The following is a 16,657-nucleotide window of genomic DNA, read 5'->3' as shown; positions in this document are numbered from 1 at the left end:
TATATATATATATGGCACTGGGTGTTATCCTGAACCAATCAATCATTGAATATTATATCAAAAACCAATGATGTGCTATTCCTTGGCTAATTGAATTTAAATTATAAAAAACAAATATATAAATAAATAAAATTGAATAGAGTGAAAAAGGACTGAAATGAAGCCTATATCTATAAAATGTAGATGCAAAAAGTAAATGTAAAAAACGACTTAAAAACATATGTTGGTAAAATAAGAATCTAGTTGAAATGCGAAAAAGGTAATAAAAAAAAAGAAATGGAAAATTTTAGTCTGAACAATAAATGAGTCATGAGGAAAACCTGTAGCTCAATATACTATTTTCCCCTTGTGCTCGAGTTTTACAGTCTTGTGGGATCCATAAAGTTATAGTCCACCTGTTCTTCCAGGCTGTCTTCTGGGGGGAAGGCCTGCTGTGTTGCTTCTCAGATGTCTTTGCCTGGGCAGAGTTGCCCCACCCCTTGTCAAGGGTCTGGGCTCAGTATAAGCAGGTTTCCTGTGTGGCTTTTGTTCCCTGGAGGCTTTTGGCGCCTCTTCAGAGGATCAGACCAAAAATGGCCGAGTTCAGATCTCTGGCCTAGAGCTGAGAGTTTGCGGTCCTCCCCTTCCTTAAATCCTCTGGGACAAACAATTTTCACTTTTGTGTGTGCCAAACTCCACAGACTCTTGCAGTACACACCCACTGCAATCTTCCCCGGGGGGAGTCCCAGGGACCTATGAGCGCCCCTGCCCTTTGTGTCCTTGGGACTGAGAGGGGTTGTGGGCTCCTGAGTGCACCCTTCTCTGCTGCTCTTGGGTCTTGGCTGTGTGCTGTCCTTTCCAGGGCTGCCACCACCCTGAGAGCTGTTGCCCAGTCATGGGCACAGGCTTTTTGCCCCTTCCAGGGGATGGTAAACAGGCCATACATTCCAGGCCTTTTTAAGGTACTCAGGAAAAGAATAGTCACCCCATCAGCCTGGCTCAGGGTTAGGGCAACCCGAGCTTTGAGTCCCTCCTGGACTCACTAAGCATAACCAGTTTCCCTGCTCCACTGCTGGGGCACTCTACCAGATCAGGCACCCCTGTTCTTTCTGTGTCTCCTGGGATACTGAGACCACAGTGACCCTTTTCATCCCTTGTGCCCCTTTCAGAAAGGGATGTCTCATTGGAGAAGATTTCTAAGGGCTCCAATTTAGCACTCCAGTGTTATATCACTTTCCAGGAGCCAGCTTATGGAGGTTCCCTCACCCTCCATTTATTTTCTGAAATCTCCCCACAGGTTCATGACACTGCACCTCCTACATTGCAAAAAGCAGTCACTTTTCTACTAGTAAAGTTACAGATATATATTCTTACATCTCAGGCTGAATTCGTGGGTGTTCAGAATGGTTTGATAGATATCCAGCTAAATTTGAGGGACCAGTTGAAACAAGGTCCCATACTCTTCTACCATCTTGCCTCCATACCTCTCAAGATAGTTTTAAATTTCTTTTTAAAAAAAAATATATATATATTTCTTATAATAATATTTTTTATTATATTATGTTAGTCACCATACAGTACATCCCTGGTTTTTGATGTAAAGTTCCATGATTCATTAGTTGCATATAACACCCTGTGCACCATGCAATACATGCCTTCTTTACTACCCATCACCAGCCTATCCCATTCCCTCACCCCCCTCCCCTCTGAAGCCCTCAGTTTGTTTCTCAGAGTCCATAGTCTCTCATGCTTCATTCCCCCTTCTGATTACCGCCCCTTTCTTTATCCCTTCCTTTTCCTAACAATCTTCCTTTTTAAATTTTTTTTATTTTTTTAATTTTTTAAAAGATTTTATTTATTTATTCGACAGAGATAGAGACAGCCAGCTAGAGAGGGAACACAAGCAGGGGGAGTGGGAGAGGAAGAAGCAGGCTCATAGTGGAGGAGCCTGATGTGGGGCTCGATCCCATAACGCTGGGATCACGCCCTGAGCCAAAGGCAGACGCTTAACCGCTGTGCCACCCAGGTGCCCCTATTTTTTATTATAATAATATTTTTATTATATTATGTATATTATGATAGTTTTAAATTTCTGTTATGTCAAAAGCAATTTCCTGTTTTTCATTGTATATGTTTTATTTGAATATTATTTTTATATCCATAAGTTTCATCAAAGATCCATCTATCTTATAACTATTTTTAAAGAACCATAATTTGGTATTATTATCTATCTCCATTTTTATTCTCTATTTCTCTCTTGCTTTATAATTTCTTTCTTTCTTACTTATACTTACTCTATTCCTCTTCTTCAGTTTCCTAATGAATGTTTATATAATTTACATACTGCATCCTGATTTACTTATTTAAAGCTACATACTTTTCTGTAAATACTGCCTGATCTATCTGATAATTTTTTAAAGATGTTATTTTTAATAATCTATACACCCAATGTGGGCTCAAACTCACAAGTTCAACATCAAGAGTCACATGCTGTACCGAGTGAGCCAGTCAGACACCCCTGTCTGATAAATTTTTGACATGGACTATTTTCATTATCTTACTGTTATGAATATTTATTTATATCCTTTGTGATTCCTTTAACCTAAGCATTAAAAGTGTCAAAGTGTTATTTAGTAACATGTAATTTAGTAAACCAATGGAATTTTATTTCTATTTTTTGTTACAAATTTCTAATTTTATTTAATTATTATCAAAAAGTAGTCTGGGTGATAGTGACCTTTTGGAATTTTCTAGGGCTTTATTTATGGCTTAGAGCATCATTTTTTTTAATGAATATTCCCTCTGTGCAAAATAAAATAAACAGTTCTTGTGTGCAGAACTTTCTATAGAGATAATATTTTAAGCATATTCCATGTGTGGTTCAAGTCATTAATATGTCTACTTTTTATGTTTGCTTTAATTTTTTTATTTGAAATAATTTTAGATTTACAGAAGAGTTTAAAAGATGATAGTACTAAGGAGGGCATGTATTGCATGGTGCATTGGGTGTTACATGCAAATAATGAATCATGGAACATTACATAAAAAACTAAGGGTATACTGTATGGTGACTAACAAAATATAATAAAAAATTATTATTAAAAAATGATGATAGAACAGAGATTACCCACATACTCTTTGCCAAGCTTCCCTTTGCTGATAGCATTTTTTAAACAAAATACATTTATCAAACCTAATAATTGGTGTAATACATAAACTAAACTACAAACTTTATTCTATTTTTTCCCCTGATGTTTTTATTGACCTCACAATCCAATCAGAAACACCATATTGCATTCAATCAGCATATCTTCTTAGTCTTCTCAAATCAGTGACACTTTCTTAGTCTTTCCTTGTCTCTCAAGACCTTGAGAATTTTTAAGAGTACTGGCCAGGTATATTACAGATTGTCTGTCAATATGGGTTTTCTGGTATTTTCTCATTTAGTTGATGTGCCTTTCTCAATACATCATATCTGAGGGTAAATGATATCAACATGACATTAAAAGTTAATCTTGATGACTTTGTTAAGGTGGTATCTGACAGTTTTCTCCACTATAAAAGTCCTCTTTTCCCTTGACATTTACTTTTCTTTAAAACAGTCTAAGTCCAGCTAAGCCTAGCTTATAGTTTAGTAATAAGGAATTAAGCTCCATCATCTGAAGAAAAAAAGTATAAGAATTTCTGAGCATACGTTAAAACTGCCACAGTAATAAATAGACTTCAGAAAGGTATACGTGAGGCTATGCAAATATACCCAGTTTCTCCCACTAATTTAAGCTTTCGTAAGTAAATTTTGCCCTCAGCAATTATTACTGTGATATTTTGTTATGATTTTCTATTTTGCTCTTTCTTCTACATCTATTAGAATTATTAGTTAAGAAGCTATTGTTATTTATTATTATTATTGAATTATTATTCAGTCATTTTTCATATCAACAAGACTTATGGGTATTTTTTCCTTTCCAATTTAACATAATACTGTGATTTATTATAGCTCAAATCATTCCAGATTAAGCCATGGGGACTTCTTTCAGTTTGGATCCTGTGTCCTTTGGACATGTCCCCATCTCTGCTTAGTTTTTATCTGCTTGATCATTAGTCTTTTTTCCAGTTTTATTTACATATATTTTACATGCAACACTGTATAAGTTTAATTTGTACGGCAAATGAGTTGACTTACATTTATCATGAGATGACTACCACAATAAGTTGAATTAACATCTGTCATCTCATATAGATACAAAATAAAAGAAAAAGAAAACAATAGTTTTTTCTTTTAATGACAATCCTTAGAATCTGTTCTCTTAACCACTTTCATATGTGTCATATAACAGTGTTAACCATAGTAATATTGTTATACATTACACCCCTAGTACTTCTTTGTTTAACTGGAAGTTGTACACTTTGACCACCTTCACTCAATTCCCCCTCCCATCACCCCTTCCCTCTGGTAAACATAAATCTCAATCCAGTGATTTAAAACTTATACACAACACCTGGTGTTCATGACAACAAGGACAATCCTTAAATCCCTCACCTATTTAAACTATCCCTCCACCCCCATTGCCCTTCTGTTAACCATCAGTTTCTTCTCCATAGTTAACTGTCTGTTTCTTGGTTTTCTTCTCCTTTTTTCCCCTATGATCATTTGTTTTGTCTTTTAAATGCCACATATGGGCAAAATCTTATGGTATTTGTTTTTCTCAGACTGACCTGTTTTGCTTAACGTAATAATCTCTAGCTCCACCCACATCATTGCAAATGGGAAGATTTCATTATTTTTTATGGCTAATATTCAATTGTGTGTATGTATACCATTTCTTCTTTATCCATTCATTAGTCAATGGAAATTTGGGGTCTTTCCAAAATTTGACTATTATTGATAATGCTGCTATAAACATCAGGGTGCATGTATCCCTCAGTTAGTATTTTTGTTTTCTTTGGGTAAATACCTAATAGTGCAATTGCTAGGTAGTAGTTTTATTTTTAACTTTTTAAGGAACCTCCATACTATTTTCTAGAGTGGCTGCTTCAGTTTGCATTTGCACCAACAGTGTAAAAGGGATCCCCTTTCTCCACAGACTTGCCAGCATCTGTTCATACCTGTGTTATTAATTTTAGCCATTCTGAAGAGTATGAGGTGATATCTCATTGTAGTTTTGATTTTCATTACCCTGATGATCAGGGATGTTGAGCATCTTTTCACATGTCTGTTGGCCATCTTTATGTCTTTGAAAAATGTCTATTCATGTCTTTTGCTCATTTCTTAACTGGGTGATGATGAGGAGGAGGAGGAGGAAGAGGAGGAGGAATGTATATGCCATTTGCAAGTATCTTCTCCTTTTCAGTAGGTTGTCTTTCAATTTTATTGATTGTTTCCTTTGCTGTACAGAAGACATTCTATTTTGATGAAGTCCCAATAGTTTATTTTTGCTTTGGTTTCTCTTGCTGCAGGAGGCATATCTAGTAAGAATATGCTATGGCTGATGTCAAAATCATTACTAATTGTGTTCTCCTCTAGTATTTTAATGGTTTCTTGTCTCACATTTAGGTCCTTCATCTATTTTTGAATTGAGTTTTGGGTATGCTGTAAGGTCCTCCAGTTTCATTCTTCTGCATGTTGTTGTCATATTTTCCCAACACAATTTGTTGAAGAGATTGTCCTTTTTCCATTGGATATTCTTTCCTGCTTTGTTGAAGATTAGTTGACCATATAGTTGTGGGTCTATTTCCAAGTTTTCTATTTTGTTCCATTAATCTGTGTTTCTGTTTTTGTGCCACTACCATACTGTGTTGATGACTACAGCTTTGTAATATAACTTGAAATCCAGAATCATGATGGCTTCAGTTTTGCTTTTCTTTTTCAAGGTTGCTTTGACTTTTTGGGGTATTTTGTGGTTCCATACAAATTTCAGGATTGTTTGTTCTAGCTCTGTGAAAAATGCTGTTGGTGTTTTGATAGGGATTACACTAAATGTGTAGATTGCATTGGGTAATATAGACATTTTAAAAATATTTTTTTCTTCCAATCCATGAGCATGGAATGTTTTTCCATTTCTTTGTGTCATCTTCAATTTCTTTCTTTGGTAGTTTTAAAGTTTTCAGAGTATGGATATTTTCTTTCGTTGGGTTTATTCCTAGGTATCTTATGGGTTTTGTTGAATTGCAAATGGGACTGATTCCTTGATTTCTCTTTCTGTGGCTTCAATGTTGTGTATAGCAATGAAACAGATTTCTGTACATTGATTTTGTATCCTGTGGCTACTGATTTGGTGTATCAGTTCTAACAATTTTTTGGTGTAGGATTTTGGGTTTTCTATATAGAGTGTCATGTCATCTGCAAATAATGAACGATTTACTACTTCCTTGTCAATTTGTATGCCATTCATTTCTTCTTGTTAAGGGATTGCTGAGGCTAGGACTTCCAGAACTATGTTAAATACTGTGGTCAGAGTGGACATCCTTGTCTTGTTCCTGACCATAGGAATGTTCTCAGTTTTTCCCAATTGAGGATGATATTAGCTATGGATGGATATATATATATATAATAAAAATATAAATATAAACATATAATATAAATATATATATATTTATTCGCTTTGTCAAATGTTTTTTATACATCTTTTGAAAGGATCATATGTTCTTATTCTATTAATGTGGTGTATCATGTTGATTGATACGTGAGCATTGGACCACACGTGAAGTCCAGGAATAAATCACACTTGATCATGTGACTGATTATTTTAATGTGTTGTTGATTTGATCTGTTAGCATTTTATTGAGAATTTTTGCATCTGTGTTCATCAGAGATATTGGCCAATAGTTTTCTTTTTCAGTGGAGTCTTTATGGGGTTTGGTATCAGGTTAATTCTGGCCTCATAGAATGAATTTGGAAGGTTTCCTTCCTTTTCTATTTTTTTGAATAGTTTGAGAAGAATAGGTATTAACTGTTCTTTAAATGTTCAGTAAAATTCACCTGTGAAGTAATCTGGCCCTGGATTTCTGTCTGTTGAGAGATTTTGATTACTGATTCAATTTCTTTGCTGATTATCTCTTTAAGTTTTCTAATTCTCCTGTTTCACTATTTGTATTTTATATGTTTATAGGAATTTACCCATTTCTTCCAGGTTGTCTAATTTTTCAACATATAGTTTTTTCATAATATTCTTTTATAATTATTTGTATTTCTGTAGTTTTGGTTGTTATTTCTTGTCTCCCATTTGTGTTTTATTTATTTGGACCCTTTCCCTTCTGTTTGATAAGTCTGGATAGGGGTTTATCAATTTTATTAATTTTTTCAAAGAACTGGCTCATGGTTTCATTGATCTGTTCTATTGAGGTTTTAAATTTCTATATCATTTGTTTTTTCTCTAATCTTTATTATTTCCTTCCTTCTGCTGTCTTTAGGCTTCATTGGTTGTTCTTTCTGTAGTTCCTTTAGATGTAAAGTTAAGTTGTTTATTTGAGATTTTTCTTGCCTTCTTAGGTTGGATTGTATTGCTATATACTTCCCTCAAAGGACCACTTTTGCAGCAACCCAAAGATTTTGGACTGCTGTGTTTTCATTTTCATTTGTTTCCATGTATTTATTTAATTTCCTCTTTGATCCTGGTTGACCCATTCATTGTTGTTTAGCAGCATGTGGTTTAACAGTCATGTAATTTTAGTAGCGTGTGGTTTAACATTCATGTAATTGTGGTCTTTCCAAATTTTTTTCTTGTGGTTGACTTCAAGTTTCATAGTCTTGTGGTCAGAAAAGATGCATGATATGATCTCAATCTTTGTGTACTTGTTGAGGCCTGATTTGTGACCTAGTATGTGTTCTAGTTTGGAGAATGTGCCATGTGCACTTGAAAAGAGTCTTTATTCTGCTGCATTAAGATTGGATGTTCTGAATATATCTGTTAAGTCTTTCTGGTCCAGTGTGTCATTCAAAGCCATTGTGTTCTTTATTTTCTGTGTAGATGACCTGTCCATTGATGTAAGTGGGGTGTTATTGTCACCTATTATTATTGTATTATTATCAATGAGTTCCTTTATATTTGTTATTAATTTTTATATATTTGGGTGCTCCCATGTTTGGGGGCATAAATATGTACAGTTGTTAGGTCTTCTTGTTGAATTTTCCCCTTTATTATTATAATAATGCCCTTCATGTCTTGTTACAGTCTTTGGTTTAAAGTCTAGTTTGTCTGGGATGCCTGGGTGGCTCAGTTGACTAGGCATCTGCCTTTGGCTCAGGTCATGATCCCAGGGTCCTGGAATCGAGTTCCACATCGGGCTCTCTGCTCAAAGGGGAGCATGCTTCTCCCTCTCCCTCTGCCTGCGGCTCCCCCTGTTTATTCTGTGTGTGTGTGTGTGTGTGTGTGTGTGTGTGTGTGTGTGTGTGTGTGAAATAAATAAATAAAATCTTAAAAAAATAAAAAATAAAAAAAAATAAAGTGTAGTTTATCTGATAAAAGTATTGCTACTCTGGCTTTCCTTTGACATACGTTTGCATGATAAATGTTTCTTCATCCCCTCACTTTCAATTTGCACGTGTCTTCACGTCTAAAATGAGTCTCTTTTAGGCAGCATATAAACAAGGGTCTTTTTTTTAAATCCATTCTGACACGCTATTTCTTTCAATTGGAGAATGTAGTCCATTTACAGTCAGGGTAATTATTGGTAGATATATATTTAGTGCCATTTTATTACTCATTTTGTCATTGTTTGTGGAGATTTTCTCTGTTCCTTGCTTGTCTTTGTGCTTTTGGTCTTTCCTTTTCCCTCAAAGAGTCTCCTCTAATATTTCTTGCAGGGCTGGTTCAGTGGTCATGAACTCCTTTAGTTGTGTGTGTGTGTGTGTGTGTGTGTGTGTGTGTGTGTGTGTGTGTGAAACTATCTTTCTATTCTGAATGATAGCCTTGCTGAATAGAGTATTCTTGGCTGCAGATTTTTCCCATTTAGCATATGAATATATCATACCACTGTCGTCTGGCTTGCCACATTTCTGTTGAGAGATCTGAAGCTTATAGGCCTTCCCTTGTAATTTAGGGACTCTTTTGTCTTGCTTCTTTTATGATTTTTTCTTTATCATTATACTTTGCAAATTTAATTACAATATATCTTGCTGTTGGCCTGCTTTTGTTGATTTTGATGGGAGTTCTCTGTGCCTGTGCATCTGGATGTTTTTTCCTTCCCCAATTTAAGGAAGTTATCAGCTATTATTTCCTCAAATAAATTTCCTGCCTGCTTTTCTTTTTTTCTTCTGGGACTTCTAAATAGAAATGTTATTACGTTTGGTGGAGTCACTGCGTTTTGTAAGTCTATTCTTGTGTTCCATAATTCTTCTTTCTCTTTTTTCTTCAGCATCATTATTTTCCATTATTTTGTCTTCTATATCACTTATTCATTCCTCTGCTTCTTCCTGCCTGCTGTTCATTTCATTAAGCCTGTTTCCAATCTCAGTCTTGCATTTTTTCATTTCTCACTGATTCTTTTTCAACTTTTTAAATCTCTGTTGTAAGGGCCTCCCTGAGGTCTTCTTTTCTTTTCTCAAACCCAGTGAGTGTCCTTATGATTGTTGCTTTAAATTCTCCATCAGGCATATGACCTATATCTGTTCGTTTTTGTTAGATTTCTGGTGATGATTTTATCTTGTTTTGTCATTTGGGATGACTTTCAGCATCTTGGCATTTTGTCTAAGTCTCTGTCTTCTTCTGTGTGTTAGAAAGGCCTGTTATGTTTCCTGTTCCTGAGAGTAATGGCTTTATGAAGAAGAGGTCATATAATGTCCAGGGCCTGGAACATCAAGAAGTGTCTCTGGTGTGAGCTGTACACACTCTACCACTATGGCTGCTTTTTCCTTCAGGTCAGTCCTCTGCAGAGTTTCTTGTTGTCTGCAGTGGGGAGTGTTTGGTTCTTGGCCAGAATGTGGTATGTTTTAACTAGGTGTGCTCTGGTATGCTTCTTAAATGAGATCTATCACCACTCCACTGGAACTGAGGCCCTGCAGAATTCTCTTGTCTGGAGACACGGTGTGGGCATGGGTTTCTACTGATCTTCCCAGGAAGGTACTCACAACCCGGGAGTGAGTCAAGCTTGTTGAGAAGGACAGTACTGCCAGAGTGCAGGGATTTGGGAATTGGTCTTTAATCTCTGCTGGTTGCAAGAACTCAGGAAAATTAGCCCCTCCATTTCTCCCAGCTAATGGCTTTGGGGAAGTGTTCTCTTTGTGCATTCTCCTGTGTGCTCCTCTCTGGCCTTTCTCCACATCCACAGCTCCCTTCCCTCTGCAGCACCCTTGATCTCTTTTTCCCCCAAACCATGTCTCTGTACTTCCTACCTTAATTAGATGTGGCCTCTTCTTTCCCTTTATTTGTGGGTCTTGTTCTGTCAGTCTTCAGGTTGATTTCTGGGGTATTTAGAATGATTTGATAGTAATCAAGTTGTGTTCAAAGGATGAGATGAGCCTAGAGTTCTCTTACTCCACTGCCATCTTAGCTCCTCCTCTGGTAACTGTAAATATGATACCTTTTTCTGTGAGATTTTTTTCAGATTCCACTCTCACTTAAATGTTCTGTTGACTAATGCTTAGGTTGTTTTCATGTCTTGTCTATTGTGAATAATGTTCCTATGAACATGGGGGTGCAGATAACTTTTGAAGTAGTGTTTTAATTTCCTTCAGGTATATTCCTAGAAATGGGATTGATGGTTCATATTGTAGTTCTATATTTAATTTTTTGAAGAACTTCCAGACTGTTTTCTATATGATGTACCAGTTTATAGTCCCACCAACAGCACACAGTTTTCCCTTTTCTCCACATCCTCAACTGCATTTGTTATGTACTTTCTTTTGGATGCTAGCCATTCTGACAAGTATGAGGAGACATGTCATTGTAGTTTTCATTTGCATTTCCTTAATTACTTGTGATATTGTATGTCCTTTCATGTCTGTTTACCATGTATATATATTTTTTGGGGGGAAAAATGTTGTTTTTCCAGTTGTTTGCCCACTTTTAATCAGATTATTTTTCCTATTGAGTTGTATGAGTTCCATGTATAGCTTGGATATTGCTCTTATCAGATATGATTTGCTAAAATTTTTCCCATTCTGTAAATCATCTTTTTATATTGTTGATTTTTCTTATGCTGTGAAGAAGCTTTTAATTTTATGTCTTCATGTGTTTATTTTTTATTTTGTTGCTTCTGCTTTAGCTGTCATATCTAAAAAAATATTGTTAAGACCTACGTCAAGGAGTTTTTCTTTTATGTTTTTGTCTAAGAGTTTTATGGCTTCAGGTGTTTCATTTATGTCTTTAATCCATATCAACTTTTGAGAGCCATGTAAAATAGAGATCTGGTTTTACTGTTTTACATGTGGCTATGCAATTTTCCCAGACCATTTATTGAAGAGAATGTTGTTTCTCCTTTGAGGATTCTTCATTCCATCATCAAATATAGTTGACCAGATATTTTTGGGTTATTTCTGGGCTCTTGATCTCTTCCATTGCTTTATGTGTTTGATTTTATGCCATTGCCATACTGTTTTGATTACTATATAGCTTTAGAGGATAGGTTGAAATCAAGACGTTTGATGCCTTTTGCAGTGTTCCTCTCTATCAGGATTGTTTTAGCTTTTTAGGGTCTTTCGTGGTTCCATATACATTTTAAGATTGTTTTTCTATTTTTGTTAAAATACGACATTAGAATCTTGATGGGTATTGATTGCATTGGATCTATAGATTGCTTCTAGTAGTATTGACATTTTAACAATATTAATTCTTGCTGTGAACACGGGACACATTTCCAGTTATTTCTCTCTTTGATTTCATTCATAAACATCTGTAGATTACAGATTAGAGATCTTTCACTTCCCTATTGTATTTAATCCTAAGTATTTTATTATTTTTGTTGCTATGGGAAATGTGATCATTTTCATTATTTCTTTCTCAGATAATTTGTTATTAATGTATAGAAGCACTACTGATCTTTTATGTTAATTTTGTATCCTGAAAATTTTCTGAGCCTCTTTATTAGATCTAAAAATTTGGGGTAAAGTCTTCTGGATTTTCTACATATAAAATAATGTTATGTAAATATAGAGACAATTTTCTTTTTTTCCAGTTCCGGCCCTTTTCTTTTTCTTGTCTGATTTCTCTGACCAAACATCCCGTACTATAGTGAATAGAAGTAGTGTGAGTGGGCACTCTTTTTTTTCACTGTTTTTTTTTTAAGATTTTTTATTTATTTATGTGACAGAGAGACAGCCAGTGAGAGAGGGAACACAGCAGGGGAGAGGGAGAGGAAGAAGCAGGCTCCCAGCTGAGGAGCCCGATGTGGGACTCGATCCTGGGATGCCGGGATCACACCCTGAGCCGAAGGGAGACGCTTAACGACTGCACCACCCAGGCGCCCTCACTGTTTTTATCTTATTTTATTTTTCCTTCCTTTCCCCTGTGTTTATCTATTTTGTTACTTAAATTCCACATGGGTGAAATCAAATGGTATTCGTCTTTCTCTGACTGACTTATTTCACTTAGCATAATACCCTCTGGTTGCATCCACGTCATTGCAAAGGGGAAATTTTCATTCTTTTTGATGGCTGAGTAATATTCCATTCTAGACATATACCACATCTTCTTCTTACATTCATCTGTCAATGGACATCTGGGCTTTTTCCATATTTTGGCTATTGTGGACAATGCTGTTATAAACATTGGGGTGCATGTGCCCCTTAGAATCATTATTTTTGTATCCTTTGGATAAATAGTTAATAGTCCCATTCCTGTGTCATAGGGTAGCTCTATTTTTAACTTTTTGAGGAACCTCTATACTATTTTCCAGAGAGGCTCCACCTGTTTCCTTCCCACCAAAACTTAAGAGGGTTCCTCTTTCTCTGCATCCTCGCCAACATCTCTTCTTTCCTGAGTTGTTAATTTTAGCCATTATTATTATTTTTTTTACCTATGTCAGGTGGTATCTCATTGTCATTTTGATTTGTATTTCCCTGATACTGAGTGATGCTGAGCATTTTTTTCATGTGTCTGCTGGCCAGTTTGATGTCTTCTTTGGAGAACTGCCTCTTCATGTCTTTGCCCATTTCTTGACTGGAATTTTTTTGTTTTGTGGGTGTTGAGTTTAATAAGTTCTTTATAGATTTTGGATACTAGTCCTTTATCTGATAAGACACAAGTATCTGCTACCATTCCTTAGGCTGCTTCCTAGTTTTGCTGACTATTTCTTTTGCTGTGCGGAAGACTTTCATCCTTATGAAGTCCCAATAGTTCAGTTTTGCTTTTGTATCCCTTGCCTATGGAGAGGTGTCTAGCAAGAAGTTGTTGAGGCCAAAGTCAAAGAGATTGCTGTGTGTTCTCCTCTAGGATTTTGATGGATTCCTGTTTCACGTTTAGGTCTTTCATCCATTTGAGTTTATTTTTGGATGTTCTGTAAGAAAGTGGTCCAGTTTCATCTTCTGCATGTGGCTGTCCAATTATGCCAACACCATTTGTTGAAGAAAATGTCTTTTCTCCTTTGGATATTCTTTCCTGCTTTGTTGAACATTAGTTGACCATAGAGGTGAGGGTCCACTTCTGCATTCTCTATTCTGTTCCATTGATCTATGTATCTGCTTTGTATCAGTATCATATTGTCTTGATGATTACAGCATTGTAATACAGTTTGAAGTCTGGAATTGTGATGCCTTCCATTTTGGTTTTCTTTTTTAACATTCCTTTGGTTATGGGGTCTTTTGTGGTTCCATAAATATTTCAGAATTGTTTGCTCTAACTCTGTGAAAAATGCTGGTGATATTCTGATAGGGATGGCATTGAATGCATAGATTGGTCTGGGTAGCATAGGCATTTTAACAGTATTTGTTCTTCCCATTCGGAGAATGGAATGTTTTTCAAATTCTTTGTGCCTTCCACAATTTCTTTCATAAGTATTCTATAGTTTTCAGTGTAAAACTATTTTACCTCTTTGGTTCGGTTTATTCCTAAGTATCTTATGGTTTTGAGTGCAATTGTAAATGGGATCAATTCCTTTATTACTGATTCTGCTGCTTCATTGTTAGTGTATAGAAATACAACTGACTTCTGTGCATTGATGTTATATCCTATGATTTTGCTGAATTCCTCTATCAGTTCTAGCATTTTTTGGGTAGAGTCTTTTGGATTTTTCTACATAGAGTATCATGTCATCTGCAAAGAGTGTAAGTTTTTCTTCTTTGCAAGTTTGGATGCTTTTTCTTTCTTTTTGTTGTCTGCTGAGGCTAAGACTTCCAATACTCTGTTGAACAACAGCAGTGAGATTGGACATCCCTGTCATGTTCCTGACCTTAGTGGAAAAGGTGTCATTTTTTTCCCCATTGAGGATGATATTCACTGTGGGTTTTTCATAGATGGCCTTTATGATGTTGAAGTATGTTCCTTCTATCCCTACGTGGTGGAGGGTTTTTATCAAGAAAGGGTGCTGTATTTTGTCAATTTTTTTTCTGTATTTATTGAGAGGTTCATATGGTTCTCATTCTTTTTTATTAATGTGGTGTATAACATTGATTGATTTCTGGATGTTGAACGACCTCTGCAGCTCAGGAATAAATCCCACTTGGAAGTAGTGAATAATCCTTTTAATGTACTCTTGGGTCCTATTAGCTAGTGTTTTGGTGAGAATTTTTGCATCCATGTTCATCAGGGATATTAGTCTGTCATTCTCCTTTTCAGAGGGTCTTTGGTTTTGCAATCAAGGTAATCCTGGCCTCATAGAATGAGTTTGGAAGCTTTCCTTCCATTTCTATTTTTGGAACCGTTTCAGAAGAATAGGTATTAACTCTTCTTTAAATGTTTGGTAGGATTCCCCTGGGAGGCCATCTGGCCCAGGACTCCTGTTTGTTCAGAAACTTTTGATTACTGATTCAATTTCTTTCTAAGTTCCGGGTCTGTTCAGGTTTTCTATTTCTTCCTGGTTCAGTTTTGGTAATTCCTACGTCTCTAGGAATGCATCTATTTCTTCCAGATTGCCTAATTTGTTGGCATATAGTTGCTCATAATATGTTCTTGTAATTGTTTGTGTTTCTTCAGTGTTGGTTGTGATCTCACCTCTTTCATTCATGATTTTATTAATTTGGGTCCTCTCTCTTTTCTTTTTCATAAGTCTGGTCAGGGGTTTATCAATCTTCTTTCAAAGAACCAGCTCCTAGTTTTGTTGCTCTGTTCTGTTGTTCTTTTGGTTTCTATTTCATTGATTTCTGCTCTGCTCTTTATTATTCCTCGACTCCTGCTGGGTTTAGGCTTTATTTGCTGTTCTTTCAATGTTGTTGGATACAATTAGCTATTATCTTGTTGAGAATTTTTGCATCACAGTTCATCTAGCATATTGGTCTGTAATTTTCCTTTTTGTTGGGGTCTTTGTGTGGTTTTGAGATCAAGGCAATGGTGGCTTCATAGAATGAGTTTTGAAGTTATCCTTCCATTTCTATTCTTTGGAAGAAAAACAGAATAGGAATTAATTCTTTTCTGAATGCTTGCTAGAATTCCCCTGGGAAGCCATCCAGCCTGGGACTCTTGTTTGTTGGGAGATTTTTGATTACTGATTCAATTTCCTTTCTGGTTATTGGTCTGTTCAGATTTTCTATTTCTTCTTCTTCTTTTTTTTTTTTTTTTAGTTTTGGTAGCTTATATGTTTCTAGGAATGCATCCATTTCTTCCAGATTGCCTAAATTATTGCCATATAATTGCTCATAATGATCTCTTATAATTGTTTTTATTTCTGCGGTGTTGTTTGTGATCTCTCCTCTTTCATTCATACTTTTACTTATTTGGGTCTTTTTTCTTTTTGATAAGTATGACAATGGGTTTACCAATCTGATTAACTCTTTCAAAGAACCAGCTCCTAGTTTCATCTATCTGATCTAATTTTTAAAATTTCTATATCATTGATTTCTGCTCTAATCTTTATTATTTCTCTTCTCCTGCTGGATTTAGCCTTTTTAAAATATTCCTTTTCCAGCTCCTTTTGGTGTAAAGTCAGGTCATGTATTTGAATTTTCTTGCATCTTGAGGAAGGCCTATGTTGCTATATACTTCCCTCTTAGGACCACTTTTGCTGCATCCCAAAAGTTTTGACCTGTTGTATTTTCATTTTCATTTGTCTCCATGTATTTTTTGCATTCATCTTTAATTTCTTGGTCAACCTATTCATTCTTTAATAGGATGTTCTTTAACTTCCATGTAGTTGTGAAACTTCCATATTTTTTTCTTGTGGTTGACTTCAGGTTTCATAGCATTGTGGTTTGAAAATAATGCATGGTATGTTTCCCAGAGTCCATAGTCTCTTATGGTTCATTCCCCCTTCTGTTTACCCTCCCTTCTTCTTCCCTTTCTTCTCCTATTGATCTTCCTACTTCTTATGTTCCATAAATGAGTGAAACCATATGATAATTGTCTCTCTCTGCTTGACTTATTTCACTTAGCATTATCTCCTCCAGTCCCATCCATGTTGCAGCAAATGTTGAGAAATCGTTCTTTTTGATGGCTGAGTAGTATTCCATTGTATATATGGACCACATCTTAATCCAGTCATTTGTTGAAGGGCATCTCGGCTCCTTCCACAATTTAGCTATTGTGGACAATGCTGCTATGAACATTGGGATGCATATGGCCCTTCTCTTCACTATGACTGTATCTTTGGGGTA

The sequence above is a fragment of the Ursus maritimus genome, assembly GCF_017311325.1.
Source record: "Ursus maritimus isolate PB19 chromosome X unlocalized genomic scaffold, ASM1731132v1 scaffold_X1, whole genome shotgun sequence".
Classification (NCBI taxonomy): Eukaryota; Metazoa; Chordata; class Mammalia; order Carnivora; family Ursidae; genus Ursus; species Ursus maritimus.
The sequence above is the reverse complement of the archived record's forward strand: the minus strand, read 5'-3'. Positions refer to the sequence as shown.